We start from the raw sequence: 18,317 nt of genomic DNA on the forward strand, positions 1-18,317 counted from the left end.
GAGAGATGGAAGCTAAAGGGCTGAGAAGGGGGAGATGGGGTTAGAGAGAGGGTGAGAGAGAAAGACAGAGGATGGAGAGAGGGCCCCAGGCTCGCTGTGAATGTCTCCTTGTTAGTGGCGTTTCCTGTACGCGAGGAGGAAGAAGACGACACGGGGGCTGTCGCCGCGGAGCGAGCGCGACCCGTGGGGACGAGGCGGCCCGAGAGTGAGGACTCGTGACGCTCGTTAGGGGTTAGGGGTCAGGGTCAGCTGGACGGATAGAACTCGTGCCTGGTTAATGGGTTGGCTTTGGTCAGGATTGGGGTCAGAGAGACGCGGCCACTATTTGGGGATATTTGGCACGAGACAGAGGAAAGTGGAAACAACAAATGACGGAATGTGCAGTGGACACCTACGGGGCTATCTGCCCATGGATCGTGATGAGGAGAGATGAGAGAGAGAGAGATGGGAGCTGGAGGGGCGATAAGGGAGAGATGAGAGGGAGAGAGAGGTGGGGAGAGAGCAGGTGAGAGAGATGGAGAGAGGGGGAAAGATGGGAGTTGGATCCGTGAGAATGGAGAGATGAGAGAGAGGAGACAGACAAGGGGGAGAGGAGTGGAGAGAGGGGGAGAGATGGAAGCTGGAGGGTTGAGAAGAGAGAGATGACAGGGAGAGAGAGGTGGGGGGAGAGCGGGTTCAACAGAGGGAGTGCGGGGGAGAGATGGGAGCTGGATCCGTGAGAATGGAGAGAGGGGGGGGGGACAGACAAGTGAGAGAGAATGGAGAGAGATGGAAGCTAAAGGGCTGAGAAGGGGGAGATGGGGTTAGAGAGAGGGTGAGAGAGAAAGACAGAGGATGGAGAGAGGGCCCCAGGCTCGCTGTGAATGTCTCCTTGTTAGTGGCGTTTCCTGTACGCGAGGAGGAAGAAGACGACACGGGGGCTGTCGCCGCGGAGCGAGCGCGACCCGTGGGGACGAGGCGGCCCGAGAGTGAGGACTCGTGACGCTCGTTAGGGGTTAGGGGTCAGGGTCAGCTGGACGGATAGAACTCGTGCCTGGTTAATGGGTTGGCTTTGGTCAGGATTGGGGTCAGAGAGACGCGGCCACTATTTGGGGATATTTGGCACGAGACAGAGGAAAGTGGAAACAACAAATGACGGAATGTGCAGTGGACACCTACGGGGCTATCTGCCCATGGATCGTGGTGATGGTGATGATGAGAAGGCGTGTGTGTACACATACACAGAGCGCGTGTACATACACACAGCACGTGTACACAAACACACACAGCGCGTGCACACATACGCACAGAGCGCGTGTGCACACACAGCGCATGTGTGCACACAGCTCGCGTGTGCACAATGCTCGTGTCACATTGCGTCTTTGCAGCAGCAGCTGCGTGCCGTAAAACAAATCGCCGGTTGTGGCCAAGCAGTCAAACGAAAAAAAAAGAAACCCCCGCCTCGGATGAGACATCTATATTTAATCGTCAAAACAGCCCCGATGCGTCCCGCTCTGAATTATATCGATCTTGTTTTATTTATGTGCGGACTAATGGTGCGGTGGGGTCGAGGCGAGAGAGAGAGGCGGGCGGGTGGGTTATTGAGTGCCGGGCGCGCGTGAAGAGGCTGCTGCTGCTGGTTTATGAATCACCCCCCACCCCACCTCGCTCCACTGGGACCAGGGCCAATCGACAGTAAAACAAAGCTGGACAAAGGAGTCTGCTTGGCTCATTCTAACACACAGAGAGGGCGGGGGGGGGGTAGCCCTTGCCTCGAGACATCGGGCAGGTCACCAGCATTGGTTCGAGCGGGCCTGAGGGGCCGTCCATAAATGACGTCACGGACCTAGGGGTGGGGGTCAGACATTTGTGACGATGTGTGACGAGGGGGGGATTGAGAAATGTGACGTCACATCAAAATGCGCAACTTTAAATAAATATAGACAACACGTTCTACTTAATTAAAGACTTTTTTATAAATGTTTTCTCCTACAACATCAGAGTGCAGCGCCACATTAAATACGCACTACAATGATAATAGTCTAAAGCGATTGGAAGCATGTTTTATTTTGGGGGGGGGGGGGGGTGAGACAGAGCTTTGTGACGTCATATTTGAGGGGGGGTCTGACTTTTTGTGACGTCGTGTGACGAGGGGCGGGGGGAGTAAAAATCGTCAAAAACCGCGTGACGTCATTTATGGACGGCCCCTGACTGCCGCTGCTGCTGCTGATGATGAGATACTAAATGACGAAACCGGTCCACAGTTTTTCCGGGGATTGAAATCGATGCTGCTGATGAGATTCACTCTCACAAGGCCGTGCCGCTGACGAGATGTGTAAGGCAACACCAAACCACGCTCACAATATGACGATTGTGACAAACGTATCGATACAATTCTCAATATCGAATCTCTCATTCGTTGCAGGCACCACGGTCCACGCATCCGTGAGACACCCCAAGACCAACCATCCCAAGAAATCAAACAAACGAACTACAATGCCTCCCCTCCTGCCCACGCCTCTCTGCACCACCATCAACAACAACAACTCCGGCAGCGACGATCTCCTGTGGGCGGCCTCGCCTCCCTGGTGCAACTCCTCGGGCCTCACAGAGCGCTCCTCGGTAGCGTCCCACTTCTCAGCGGGCACGGTCGCCTTCCTCGCCTTCCTGCACATCTTCGGCTTCGTCGCCTTCGTGGGCAACTGCCTGGTCATCTACCTGTTCGCCACGGCCGAGATCCGCCAGAAGAACATCTACTACTACTTCGTCATCAACCTGTCCGTGTCGGACATGCTCGTGGGCCTGGCGTTCCCCTTCGCGCTCGCCTCCATCTACGCGCCCGCCCTGCGCACCTACGCGCACTGCGCCCTCTCGCTCTGCGTGCTCGGCGTCCTCGTCATGGTCTCCCTCTCGCAGATGTTCGTCATCAGCCTGGACCAGTACGCCGCCGTGAGGTGCCCGCACGGCCACCGCCGCCTCGTCAACGCCTTCCGCGCCAAGGTGGCCATCGCGCTCGTGTGGCTCTACTCGGCCGCCGTCGGAGTCCTCCCGTTCGCCGTGTGGGCGCGAGACGACACCGCGGGCGCGCCCACCACGTGCCACGTGGGCGCCGTCTTCCCCGAGGAGGCGACGCGCTTGTACTTCGGGAGCACGTCCGTGGGATACACGCCGCTCTTCCTGCTCACCGGCTACTTCTGCCTGGCGCTGCTCGTCTCCGTGTCGCGACGCACGGGGCAGATGCACGGCTCGGCGGGCAGCCGCTGGAACCGCGCTCGGCAGCAGCGGCAGCAGCAAAATCCTCAACAGCATCAGCAGGAGAAGCAGCAGCAGCAGAAGCAGCATTCGCTCGCGTCGGCGCTCACGCCGGGGGCAGGGTCCAGGCCGGCCGACCTCTGCCGAGGGGGCAGCGCGAAGAGGAAGGGCAGCGGCGTGTCCGTCGCGTCCGAGACGAGCAAGAGGGCAGCGCGTCCCGCCGAGCGAGAGCACTCGAGCTCCTCCACCTTCGAGATGTCCTCGGCGGACACGGAGCGCACCGCTCAGAGCAGCGAGGATGCGGCAGCGGTGGCGGCGGCGAGCGGGGCCGCCTCGGCGAGCGACGCGAAGGCCGACGAGGCGAAGGCCAACACACCGAAGCCGGGCGGCCTCGGCGCCAACGGCAGCGGCGCCGGCGGCGGTAGCGGCCGTAGGGGCACGTCGGGCCGCGGGCTCACGTACCGCAGGGCGGCCGTGACGCTGAGCATCGTGGCCGCCTTCTTCCTCGTGTGCCTCACGCCGTCCCTGCTGCTCGCGCTGTACAACTCGGCGCGGGACGCGACCCGCTTCTCGTCGGGACGCATGGTCGCCTCGGTGCTGGTGTGCGTGAACTCGGCGGTGAACCCACTCATCTACGCGCTGCGCATGAACAAGCTCCGCGAGCGCCTCTATGCGTGCTGCCTGCGCCGCCGGCAGCGCTCGCGGCGAGGCCTCGACAGCGTCGAGGACGAGAGGAGCCCATCCTCGTAGGCGCCCGTCGCGCGCACGAGCGAGCGCCTCGTCGAACTTCTTTCGCGCCGTACGTCAGGCGACTGTTGCTGATCGGAGGTGTGCGCGCGCTGGGGTGGGTGGGGGGCAAGGACCACAAACTGAAGACAACAAAACGAGTTTTAAAAATCTGGATGATGTCAAAAGTGACATCGCTCCCCGCGGTGGCTTCCTAATATCGAGAAGGAAGAGCGTGGCGGACGGCCGCTGAGGCGTGTCTCAAAGCGCCACGCGATGCGGTGGCCGCCGTCTTCGTTCGATGTCGGAGCCAGAAGCCGCCGCCGCTGCTGCTGCTGCGAGGATGACCGCAGCTCGCGTGATGATGGTTTTTGCTCCTTTACGATAATAACAACAGCAACAACAGCAACAGTGTGTTTTCATCGGTGGCGTCCGGGCTATGCCTTCTTGTTCGCATTGTTTGTCGATGACCACGCTCGCATCCATCGTATGGGGGGTCTGAGACACACACACAACTTTGTCGGGGGGCCTCTCCACGATGCGAGCCACGGCCACGTGGCTGTGGGAAAGCCACGTGGCTGTGGGAAAGCCACACTCAGGAGGAGGATCCGGCGGCGGTGTTCACTGCGCCAATCGCGGACCGTCCCCCCGCATTCAATTGGAGGTCACGTCGTCAAGGAGCCGCCCGCTCACCACCATCACGATCCGTGGGGCCAGGCAGCCCCGTAGGTATCCACTGCACATGTCGTCAATTGTTGTTTCCACTCTCCTCTCTGTCTTGCAGTGCCAATATGCTCAAGTGGTGGCCACATCCCATTTTTTGGCCCCAATCTCTTGATGTGGTCGTCACCAAGCCAGTCCCTCTGAGGTCTCCCTCTCTTTCCGGGTCTTTCCATTTGTCCAAACAACAACAATAACAACACGACACTTAAGCGCTCCGGTAGATTTTTGTAAATTTCTAGGACCCACGGTTTTTTTTTCTTGGGTTTCTTCCCAATTGCGAAATCGGCTCCTTCCATTGCAAGATACGAAGACAATGCCATAGATAGTTCTCGGAGACAGTGGAGACTCATCACCCCACCCCCTCCGCGATAGAAGAAAAAAATGCCCTCTGGAGGATTGCAACCACGGGACTTCTTTGTTTTCATGAACCACACACACACACACTGAGCGGTGGCGTGATGGGGGACACGATCCCACTCGTCCTGCCACCGGCCGCGTTCACCGCGTAGGGGATCAAACCACCCGCACGGTGCTTCGGCCCTCGCAGCTGGACTCGCAGCCTCAATGAAGAGAACAGCAAGTCGGTCACCCCTCGGGTTTCACCTGCGCGCAGCCATTAGCGACCCGCAGAGAAGGCCGGCCTACACGCGAGACGATGACAAATTGTGGGGAGGTGGGGGGGGTCCCATCAGAGGCGGTGATCGACACTCCATGTTTACATCGTAACGCGTTCGACTCGTTCCGCCCCATCCTCGTTACCGGCACGGCACGGTCGATGCCCCTCGAACGGCTCCGCGAGCGAGCGAGGGACGCGTGCGCATTGTGACGCAATCGCATGACGCGAGGAACGGAGCGATGGTGGTGGGGAGAGGGATGCCCCGGATTGTTCCGTGACCTCACGTAGGAAGACCCCGTGAGTGAGGGTAACCCCCCCCCACTCCCCTCTCTCCACCCGTCTCCCCCCACCGCAAACAGCCCCGCCCCCGCGCCCTGGTCGAACAGAGGCACGAATCGCGAGCGATGATTCTGTTTTGACAGCTCGCAACTCACTCGACTCCTCCTCTGCGTTTAAAGGATTTGGCGCATCGGGATGATTGAGTCTCGCCTCTGCGTTCACAAAAAAACCCCGCAAACGTAAAGAAAATCGCAGGAGGAAGGGCGCGTGGATGGTGCTCACAGTCGTTCATCACGATCGTGGTTATTGTTACCGTGAGATCAGTCTCGACACGAAGTGGAGGAGGGGGGGGGTCCCTGTAGAGGCGAGGGGAAAAGAAGCCCTGGAAGTGAGACGTACAGAGAAACACACACGGAGAAAGAGAGAGAGACACGGAGAGAGAGACACTCAGAGAGAGACACGCAGAGAGAGACGGAGGGAGAGACTCACGGAGCGAGACAGAGACACGCAAAGAGAGAGAGACACACACGGATAAAGAGAGAGACACGGAGAGAGGGACATGCAGAGAGAGAGAGAGATGCAGAACTAGAGAGACGGAATGAGAGACACACGAAGAGAGACAGAAAAACACCCAGAGAGAGAGACACCGATAGAGACAGGGGGAGAGAGAGAGACACACACACAGGCGGGCAGAATCCCGAGTCGCGGGGAGATGGACACAGGCATCCGAGTCTCTCACCATTCGACTTGAACAGTGCTCCAAACTCTGCACCGAACATTTTGCATCCACGAGTCACGATGAACACAAACTAAACAAATCACCATCCCGATAGATGATGATGATGACACGTGGTGTCAGCGAGCACCGATTAGTGCCACGAAAGACAAAGATCCCCTGTATAGCCTTCACGTACTATTGGAGCAAGTGCTGTTAGCGGGCACCTATGAAGGCCGGATCGGCACACGAGGGGGTTCCAGGCCAACACCACGCCCGGCCGTCTTTGTCTCCCCAGTACTGATGTTTACACACCGCACCAGGTACTCATTTGAGGCTGAGTCAACCCAAGGAAGGGCTCACCACTGCCTTTGGTGGTGAAGGCGAATTGAACTCGGGTGGCCGGGTTTGAAGCGCAGCGCGTACAACAACAACAATCGCCATTCGCCACTAAGTGGCGGTGATGTCACCACGGCGCTTGTGCCAGGGTAGGTGCACGTTGAGGCCTAGTGCGTACACAAACAACACAGACACGCAGTGCCATAAGTCACGCAAACAAAAATAAAACGCCTTAGAGAAGTTTTATTTTTAAAAAAACAATATATATAAAAAAACACCCTTTCCTAAAAATATGTGTTGTTTGTCAACTGCTGTTGATTTCCCACGATGTATATGGCCAACGGGAGGTGAGTGCGTTTCGGTTTTGATGTCCGCGTGTTAGTCCACGTCTCGTCCGTGTCCGCGAGTGTGGAAAGTGGAAAACGACGATGAGTTGGAAGCTCAAGGCACCCAACGCCCTTGGCACGCACAGAGCCAGGCCAGGTCGCCCTCTGGGCTCCGAGCCACCCAGCAGGGGACAGATAAAGGCTCGTGGTTGACATGGGCCCTGGATTTCCTCCATTCTAAATACTGATTGTGATTTTGATCTATAAAAAGCTATACAACTTTTTTTTTGTTTGACCAGGTAAGGCCCACTGAGCAATGTAGCTGTTATTCAGGAACGACCTGGCTCCAAATGATAGCTCAACCAAGTGGCGAATCACCACGTGGAGATTTCAAGCAGTAGCCAAAGACTCTAAACGCGTGATGTTGATTCTAAATGTGGATTTAAAAAAACAGGAGGACCCGGAGAAAGACCCACGCGGCCACGGGAAAGAGAACATGCAAACTCCAAACATACAAGCGTCAAGGTTGGGATCGAACCCACGGTTGGGATCGAACCCACGACCTCCTGTATACCAGGCGAGGTAGTTAACATCTAGCCACCGTGACCTGATGCGTGGGCCCCAGTGCAGTTTCACCGCCTGCACGCTCAGTAATCTACACCGCTCGCAATTACCTGAGAGCTTTTAGACAAATCTGAAGTTGTTGCCAGCTCCAGGCGGGGTGCATGGGGCAGCCCGTATCTGCTGTGTTACAGCGCCGGGGAGGAAAATCCACGTTCGTATGGCGATGACGAGTTATTCCAAACGACACAGCCGTTGTTGATTTCCCACAAAGTGGTATTGATTCTTATCGGCCCTGGAGTGATCAATGGCAGGGTCAACCCCCTGTTTAGGATTTGAACCCGCTCTAACAAAGACAAAGATCCTCCATATAGCCTTAACCGACTGTTGGGGCAGGTGCTGTTAGCGAGTGCCTATCAAGGCCAGCACGGCACACGAGGGGGTGAGTGGCCAACACCACGCCCGGCCGCCTTTATCTCCCTAGTGGCGATGTTTACACATCACACCAGGTACTCATTTTAGGCTGAGTCGACCTAGGGGAGGCCCAGGACCGGTTCAAATAATCGTCACCGATGTTGGCCGTGAGCGGGAATCGACCTCGGGTCGCCGGGTTCGCAGTGCAACGCGCTAACCGCTACACTACTACTGCTTGCCCAAACACTCACTCACCCGTGTTCAGCTCACCCCTCGGGTATGCCCCGAGTTGAGGTCGTTTCTCGGTCACGGCTAACGTCGGTGGCGAGGGATATCGAACGGGCCCTGGGCATAGCCTCACCTTGACCCAGACCTTGACCCAGACCTTGACCCAGACCTTGACCCAGACCTTGACTCAGACCCCACACTCACCGGCCTGGTGAAGCAAGGTCCTCGTGGCCGACACACGGGCACGGGGGCAGGCCTTCATCCAGCAGTGGATTGATGAAGGCTCGTTAATGTGGTAATTTTTTGTTTTGATAATGAAAGTGCCACGCTCCGTCAGTGTTAAATTGATCGCGGACATTGATGAAGCGATTAGCTCGTGGATGGTTGAACAAAAAGCCCGCAGATTGTCGATTCACGTGCAACTGTGGGTGCGGAGTGTCACATGGAGTCCACTCCCCATTCCCCCTTTAATATTCACCCAGCAGAGCCTGACGGAACCTCACTGTGCCCAGCAGAGCCCTCGCTAAGGTTCGCAGTAAAGGACGATGGGGCAGTGGGGAGGCGATATTCCCATGCATTTTCCAATTTTGTAATTTATGAGTCTTATTCTTATTTTTACAACTTTGACAAATTTGGACCGCGTAAACGCCGGCCCACATGCAGGCCTGCTACATTTCTTATAATGTCATGGGAATATATTGACGTCCACTGTAGAAGCAGACAAACGGACGCGCGTATATGTATTGTTACTGTTTTTGCACCCGCAGAATTAATGTACTAGGGCGGCCGCTGGGAACTGAACCGCGAATCTCTGCAACTTCTTTCGCGCCGTACGTAGCCAGCCGTGCCAATCGGAGGTGCGGGAGAAGGACAAGAAACTAAACACAAAACGCAGTTCTAAATAAATGAGTTTTCAACCTAGATGATTTAACAGTGCATCATAGCTCCGGTGGCTTCCTAACATCGGAGGAAAGAGTGTTCCAGACGGCCGCAGAATCGCATCTGAAAGCGCCGCGCGACGATGCGGTGGCCACCGCCTTTGTTCGATGGCCGAGCCAAAAGCCGCCGCTGCTGTGAGGATAACCACAGCTCGCGTGATGGTGGTTTATGCTCCTTGACGAGATCAGCGAGGTACCGAGGAATAATGCCGTAGGAATAAAAGGAAGTTTTTTTTGGAACGTTTTGCGGTTTTAACTTATTGACACGTGGGGGACACGGTGAGATTAGAAGGGATCGCGGTGAGATTAGAAGGGATCGTAACGAGTGGAGTAACGATGTAATGCCCTCCTAGCGCTTTGTATAATTGTAAACCTCCTCCGTGTTGTACATATCTAATTGTCTGTATGAACGTCAATAATAATTATTAATGATATTGTAAAATAAGAGTCGAGGCGTAGCGTCGTGCGCATGGGGCAGCCTAGAGCGGCCTAGAGCAGCGTTCTTCGTTGCGAGGCCCAGGGCCACTAGTGGGCCCTGGTGGCCTTTAGTGCGGCCCCCGACAACACACACAAACTAAAGCGGCAGCACCAAGGCCGTAGTCATGGAGTCAACATTGGGGGGGCGACCAAATCTTCCAGGGGGTCTGGAGGTCCCCCCCTAGAAAAAAGAAATCTAAATTTGAAAACGAATTTCCCGCCTAAAATGTAAAAAAATGCACTAACACATGGGATGGACTTTTTTGATGTTTTACAATAATGTCTAATAGTGTATTGTATTACATTGCTCTGTTATTTTTCACTTTTTATTGTTTCATTGTATGTAATGGCAGAGATTATGAATGAATAAAGTACAACCATAACCACAATCATATAAACAGAAATCTATTTTATAGCAATATATTGGGGGGGGGGGGGGACATTTTGAGCATATTTGAATATTTGGAGGGGAATGTGTCCCCCCAATATATATTATAATGACGGCCTTGGACAGCACCCCCCATCATCATCACCGTCGTCATCATCGTGCTGCTATCAAACCCAACAATGGTTTCGTGTTGCGCACTCACGACGTCTTATCGGCGAAAGTGGCCCCCTCCTGTGAAGAGCGGTGAAGAACGCCGACTTGGAGAGCGACACACACACACCGCGCTATCGCGTAGCCTACGAAGTAGATGCTGCGGTAGATGCCGTCGTCGTTCACGACTCGCTAAGAAAACAAACACGATTTGTATTCTTGCCTTCACTGAATGAGCCCGAGCCATACAGTACCGTGTGTACGAGGACGTTAACGGAGCGGACGTGCGTGCGCGCGTGTGTGAGTGTGTTTCCGATCGAGAGAGACCGCATTCAATAAACCCTCGTTGCAAAAATGAGTGTGGACTATGCGAGTGATAGTGCCGCGTACTTATCTCACCGCGCTCTGCCGATGATAAGACTCTGGAAAGTGAGACGCACCCAAACAAACGTGTGCCCTTTGCCAATCAGGTTATGTAAATACAACAACCGCCATTCGCCACTAAGTGGCGGTGACGTCACCACGACGCTTGTGCCAGGCTATGTGCACCTTGAGGTCACGTGAAGTGTCGAACGCCCACTGGCAGGAGGTCACGGGGCAGACCCATTAGGTGCCACGGGACGACTGACTGAGATGACTGGCTGATGCACCACCTGTGGCCCCTACTGTGCCAACTTGCTGTGCTTTAGCCACCCGGCGCTCCGCTCGTTGTTGTGAGCGTCGCTCCTCCGCCCTCCGTTGTTGTTGGAGGGCGACTGCCTCCAACTGGCCAGTAACGTCCTTCACGAGCCTCCTCCACAGAGGCCGATCTTGACACCGCTGGTACCAGTCATCGGCAAGTCCACTAATTTCCACGTCCTCCTGTACCGCATCATTCCATCTCTTCTCTAGCCCGTGCCGCGCCCGTTTAGCCCCCTCGATCGGGCCGAACAAAAGCTCTTTAGGCATGCGGTGGCTGGGCATGCGGACTACATGACCCAGCCAACGCAGCCTTGCCTGCCGGAGGAGCTCACCGATGGGACTTTGCCCAGATCTTTCAAGGATTTGTGAGCTCCTCACACAATCCAGCCTGGCCACTCACATACACACACACACTTATCGACTACTGCTTTGAAATACACGCTGGGAGTCATATCATCCGGAAATTAGGGGAATTTCATTCGCGCCCTGTTGCCTCGGGTTGTGGAGCCGTGGTCGCCAAACTGCGCTGTGAACCCCTCCACCTGAGTTCGACTCCACTCCCGGCCATGCTGGCATCAGTGGCGCGCGGTGACAGCGGAATCGATTGTCGTCGGAACCCCACTGACCAATCGTGGTGAAGTATGGTCAAACAACTCCCACGGTATTGCGCTGCGTTGGTTGAGGCCTCTCATCCAGCAGTGGAGTGACACAAGGCTGTACACTATCACTCCCGTGCCTCTTGTATTTGTTTTTGTAATTGGCTGCGGAAACTTAGAAAAATCATCTGGACTCGTGACGAGCCGCAGTCGCACAAAGTTCGCTTGCTCTCTTAGAGAGAGAGTGGACGACTCAGAAAGTGAGAGTGAGGATGACTTAGAGAGAGAGAGAGGACGACCCAGAGAGAGACAGGATGACTCAGAGAGAGAGAGGACGGCTCAGAGAGTGAGGACGACTCAGAGAGAGAGAGAAGATGACCCAGAGAGAGAGAGAGACAGGATGACTCAGAGAGAGAGAGAACGACTCAGAAAGTGAGGATGACTTAGAGAGAGAGAGAGGACGACCCAGAGAGGATGGCCCAGAAAAAGAGAGGACGACTCAGAGAGAGAGAGGACGACTCAGAGAGAGAGGACGACTCAGAGAGAGAGAAAGGATGACCCACAGAGAGAGGATGACCCAGAGAGAGACAGGATGACTCAAAGAGAGAACGGACGACTCAAGGGGATGACTTAGAGAGAGGACGACTCGGCGACGAGAGGAGGAGGAACCACCACAGACGAGCGGGAAGACAGCAGCTGTGACCCGGCGCCGACAATCATCCAAGCTCTGCGGCGATCCTCCACATATGAAGGTGTCGTTTGCCAATGAACGAGTGTGTATACGTGTGGGAGGAAACCCGAGCGCCCGGAGAAAACTCACGCGTGCGAGGGGGCAACGCTCTATCCCAGGAGTCGGCAACCAAAACAACAAGAAGAGACATTTTTTTCCTTCCGAATTCGTTACAACAACAACAAAATCCCTCAACATTTCAAGAGCCGCAATGCACTGGCGTCGTGGTGAACACGAGAGGGTGGGTGGTCTCTCAATAAAGAACTTCACGAAGAAACGGTCTTTAAAGAGCCGCATGCGGCTACGAGACCGCTGTGTTACCCCCCCCCCCCTCGCCCCCCCGTGCCTGCTCTCGATCCCATACAGACGGCACAGGCGGAATCCCTCATCATTGCTGCAGCGACTTCTCCTGCCCTAAATCCAGTGGGGGGAGGGGAGGAGCACGACCGACTCCTCGGTGATGCCTCCCCCGCTCCGCAGTCGCTGAGGTCGAGGCCGCGTGGCGCGCGCGCGCCCTCTCGTGGCGCGCGCGCGCCCTCTCGTGGCGCGCGCGCGCCCTCTCGTGGCGCGCGCGCGCCCTCTCGTGGCGCGCGCGCGCCCTCTCGTGGCGCGCGCGCGCCCTCTCGTGGCGCGCGCGCGCCCTCTCGTGGCGCGCGCGCGCCCTCTCGTGGCGCGCGCGCGCCCTCTCGTGGCGCGCGCGCGCCCTCTCGTGGCGCGCGCGCGCCCTCTCGTGGCGCGCGCGCGCCCTCTCGTGGCGCGCGCGCGCCCTCTCGTGGCGCGCGCGCGCCCTCTCGTGGCGCGCGCGCGCCCTCTCGTGGCGCGAGGCGACGTCTTTGCCTCCAGGGGACATCAGCGCGTTGGGTCCCCGATTGAGGCGTTCTTGATGGAATCACGAAATCGTCGTCATCTTTGTTGTTGTTGTTGTTTGCAGCTCTTCGTCAGTCCGCTGCTTGGGCACGTGTCGTTAATTGTCGTGCACGTGACTCGCAGAACCCGTGCGGAATTCGAACGTGTTCTGTAGTGCACATACAACATGTAGTGTACATACAACATGTAGCGTACATACAACATGTGATGTAGTGTACATACAACATGTAGTGTACATACAACATGTAGTGTACATACAACATGTGATGTAGTGTACATACAACATGTAGTGTACATACAACATGTAGCGTACATACAACATGTGATGTAGTGTACATACAACATGTAGTGTACATACAACATGTAGTGTACATACAACATGTGATGTAGTCTACATACAACATGTAGTGTACAGTGAGGGAAAATAGTATTTGATCCCCTGCTGATTTTGTACGTTTGCCCACTGACAAAGAAATGATCAGTTTATAATTTTAATGATAGGTTTATTTGAACAGTGAGAGACAGAATAACAACAACAAAATCCAGAAAAACGCATGTCACAAATGTTATAAATAGATTAACATTTTAATGAGGGAAATAAGTATTTGACCCCTCTGCAAAACATGACTTAGTACTTGGTGGCAAAACCCTTGTTGGCAATCACAGAGGTCAGACGTTTATTGTAGTTGGCCACCAGGTTTGCACACATCTCAGGAGGGATTTTGTCCCACTCCTCTTTGCAGATCTTCTCCAAGTCATTAAGGTTTAGAGGCTGACGTTTGGCAACTCGAACCTTCAGCTCCCTCCACAGATTTTCTATGGGATTAAGGTCTGGAGACTGGCCCTTAATGTGCTTCTTCTTGAGCCACTCCTTTGTTGCCTTGGCAGTGTGTTTAGGGTCATTGTCATGCTGAAATACCCATCCACGACCCATTTTCAATGCCCTGGCTGAGGGAAGGAGGTTCTCACCCAATATTTGACGGTACATGGCCCCGTCCATCGTCCCTTTGATGCGGTGAAGTTGTCCTGTCCCCTTAGCAGAAAAACACCCCCAAAGCATAATGTTTCCACCTCCATGTTTGACGGTGGGGATGGTGTTCTTGGGGTCATAGGCAGCATTCCTCCTCCTCCAAACACGGCGAGTTGAGTTGATGCCAAAGAGCTCCATTTTGGTCTCATCTGACCACAACACTTTCACCCAGTTGTCCTCTGAATCATTCAGATGTTCATTGGCAAACTTCGGACGGGCATGTATATGTGCTTTCTTGAGCAGGGGGACCTTGCGGGCGCTGCAGGATTTCAGTCCTTCACGGCATAGTGTGTTACCAACTGTTTTCTTGGTGACTATGGTTCCAGCTACCTTGAGATCATTGACAAGATCCTCCCGTGTAGTACTGGGCTGATTCCTCACCGTTCTCATGATCATTGCAACTCCACGAGGTGAGATATTGCATGGAGCCCCAGGCCGAGGGAGATTGACAGTTCGTTTGTGTTTCTTCCATTTGCGAATAATCGCACCAACTGTTGTCACCTTCTCACCAAGCTGCTTGGCGATGGTCTTGTAGCCCATTCCAGCCTTGTGTAGGTTTACAATCTTGTCCCTGCCATCCTTGGAGAGCTCTTTGGTCTTGGCCATGGTGGAGAGTTTGGAATCTGATTGATTGATTGATTCTGTGAACAGGTGTCGTTTATACAGGTAACAATCTGAGATTAGGAGCACTCCCTTTAAGAGTGTGCTCCTAATCTCAGCTCGTTACCTGTATAATAGACACCTGGGAGCCAGAAATCTTTCTGATTGAGAGGGGGTTAAATACTTATTTCCCTCATTAAAATGCAAATCAATTTATAACATTTTAGACATGCGTTTTTCTGATTGTTTTGTTGTTATTCTGTCTCTCACTGTTCAAATAAACCTACCATTAAAATTATAGACTGATCATTTCTTTGTCAGTGGGCAAACGTACAAAATCAGCAGGGAATCAAATACTCTTTTTCCCTCTCTGTATATACAACATGTAGTGTACATACAACATGTAGTGTACATACAACATGCAGTGTACATACAACATGTGATGTAGTGTACATACAACATGTAGTGTACATACACCATGTGATGTAGTGTGCATACAACATGTGATGTAGTGTACATACAACATGTAGTGTACATACAACATGTGATGTAGTGTACATACAACATGTGATGTAGTGTACATACAACATGTAGTGCACATACAACATGTAGTGTAAATACAACATGTGATGTAGTGTACATACAACATGTAGTGTTCATACACCATATGATGTAGTGTGCATACAACATGTGATGTAGTGTACATACAACATGTAGTGTACATACAGCATGTGATGTAGTGTACATACAACATGTAGTGTACATACAACATGTGATGTAGTGTACATACAACATGTGATGTAGTGTACATACAACATGTAGTGTACATACACCATGTGATGCAGTGTACATACAACATGTAGTGTACATACAACATGTGATGTAGTGTACATACAACATGTAGTGTACATTCAACATGTGATGTAGTGTACATACAACATGTGATGTAGTGTACATACAACATGTGATGTACATACAACATGTGATGCAGTGTACATACAACATGTAGTGTACATACAACATGTGATGTAGTGTACATACAACATGTAGTGTACATACAACATGTGATATAATGTACATACAACATGTGATGTACATACAACATGTGATGTAGTGTACATACAACGTGTGATGTAGTGTACATACAACATGTGATGTACACACAACATGTGATGTAGTGTACATACAATATGTGATGGAGTGCACATACAACATGTAGTGTACATACAACATGTGATGTAGTAAACATACAACATGTGATGTAGTGTACATACAACATGTGATGTAGTGTACATACAACATGTAGTGTACATACAACATGTGATGTAGTAAACATACAACATGTGATGTAGTAAACATACAACATGTGATGTAGTGTACATACAACATGTGATGTAGTGCACATACAACATGTACTCATACCCGTCAAGGTATACGGGTTACCCGTATTCTTGTGCAGGGAAATTGAGTCAAAATTGAGTTTTAAACGTGTGTCGTGTTTCTCCCTTGTGATGGGACTTTGTGGGATGAACGTTGAGATGTATAAGGGACACGGGGTGACCAATAAGATCTGAATTGGTCTGACTCGACTCTACATACAACATATACAGGGGCCGTCCATAAATGACGTTACGCGATTTTATACGATTTAAACCCCCCCCCCCCCCACTTCGCCACACGGCGTCACAAAAAGTCAGACCCCCCCCCTCAAATATGACGTCACAAAGCTCTGCCCCCCCCCCCCCCAAAAAAAATAAAACATGCTTCAAATCGCTTTAAACTATTGTCATTGTAGTGCGTATTTAATGTGGCGCTGCACTGATGTTGTAGGAGAAAACATTTATTAAAAAGTATATTTAATTAAGTACAACGTGTTGTCTATATTGATTTAAAGTTGCCCATTTTGATGTGACGTCACATTTCTCAACCCCCCCCCGCTCGTCACACATCGTCACAAATGTCTGACCCCCCCCCCACCCCCCTAGGTGTGTGACGCCATTTATGGACGGCCCCACTGCAGTGTCCATACAACGTGTACTGGACTCTACATACAACTGAGCGTGGCGCTGCTGCTGCTGCGCAATTAACACAAAAACAACTCATCACATTCTCGAATAACACCGTGGCCTTACAAAGAAAAAAATCAGAGGAGTTATCTTGTTATCAACTCTTTCTCGCCCGAAACGTCTCCCATTATACATATGACCAAAACAATTCCACCCCCATTTAAGTCGGTATTGTTATTGATGAATGTGTTGAGCGTGTAGCTTACGTAGCGCGACTGTGACCCAGCAGCATGAGAGGCGAGGGTTGGTGGATCACGCAATGATTTGTGAAACTTCAAACAAAGAAACCCCGCCGGGCTGCTGCTGCTGCTGCGTGCTGGCGAGTGCAGCAAGCAGTAGCTCCGCCAACTCCGCTTCCGCGGACCCTTGAGCGTTTCCCCCCCCCCACCACCGTGTCTGTGTGATGGGTTCTGTCCGGACATCTCTGAGTTCCTGCCACACCAAACCAAAACACCTCCTTATACAGAGTGCGGTATTGATAATCGAATTAAGCAAAATAAAGAACAACCCCCACAATCTTTGTGGATGTAGCATTCTTTAGTTTAATGATATCGGTTCATGTATCGTCCATTGTTTGACAAACTCAAGTCTACACGTTGGTCATTCTATTTCCTAGCCGCGGTCTCCATCCAGCAGCAGATAGATTATGGCTGAGGCTGATAACAGCTGTGTTGGTGACGCGTTCAGACGGGGGGGGGGGGGTGATGGGGGGCGGGGGGGGTGATGGGGGGCGGGGGGGAGTGATGGAGGCGGGGGGGTGATGGGGGCGGGGGGGTGATGGGGGGCGGGGGGGGGGTGATGGGGGGCGGGGGGGGTGATGGGGGGCGGGGGGGTGATGGGGGCGGCGGGGGGGTGGTGGGGCGGGGTGATGGGGGCGGCGGGGGGGTGATGGGGGGCGAGGGGGGTCATCATCTCCGCCAGACATCGGAGGTGACGCATTATTTATTTATTTGGCAGCACGCTCCACGTATCTCGGGAACCGCGGCAGATGACGGCGACTGTGAAGCTCACAACTGGTGCATAACAAACACAAAGACCCCCCGTACATCCTCGACAAGGCGTTGGGGCAAGTGCTGTACGAAGGCCGCTACGGCACACGAGGGGGGTGGGCCGCCTTTGTCTCCCTAGTTGGCGATGTTTACACACCGCCCCAGGTGCCAATTTAAAGGCTGAGCCGACTTAGGGGAGGCTCAACACCGTCACTCGTGTTGGCTGTGAGCGGGAATCGAACTCGGGTCGCCGGGTTCGTAGCGCAGCGTCCTAACCACTACACCACCGCTCCCCACAACATTGACAACACATAGGAACACAAAACAAAGACAAAGAACCCCCCTGTAGCCTGAACAGACTGTTGGGGCAAGTGCTGTTAGCAAACACCTACAAATGCCGGCACGGCACACGAGATGGGGGGCCACCATCATGCCCGGCCGCCTTTGTCTCTCCAGTAGCGATGTTTACACACCGCACCAGGTACTCATTTGAAGGCTGAGTCGACCTAGCCAACACCGGTTCAGATAATCGTCACCGGTGTTGGCCGTGAGCGGCGGGAATCGAACTCGGAGCCGCTGGGTTCGTAGCGCAGCGTAGCGCTAAATGTCCGACGTTTTTGTTTTGCGCGAGCCAAAGGTGTTTTTTT

This window comes from Lampetra planeri, chromosome 9 (assembly GCF_965212315.1).
Source record: "Lampetra planeri chromosome 9, kcLamPlan1.2.h2, whole genome shotgun sequence".
NCBI lineage: Eukaryota > Metazoa > Chordata > Hyperoartia > Petromyzontiformes > Petromyzontidae > Lampetra > Lampetra planeri.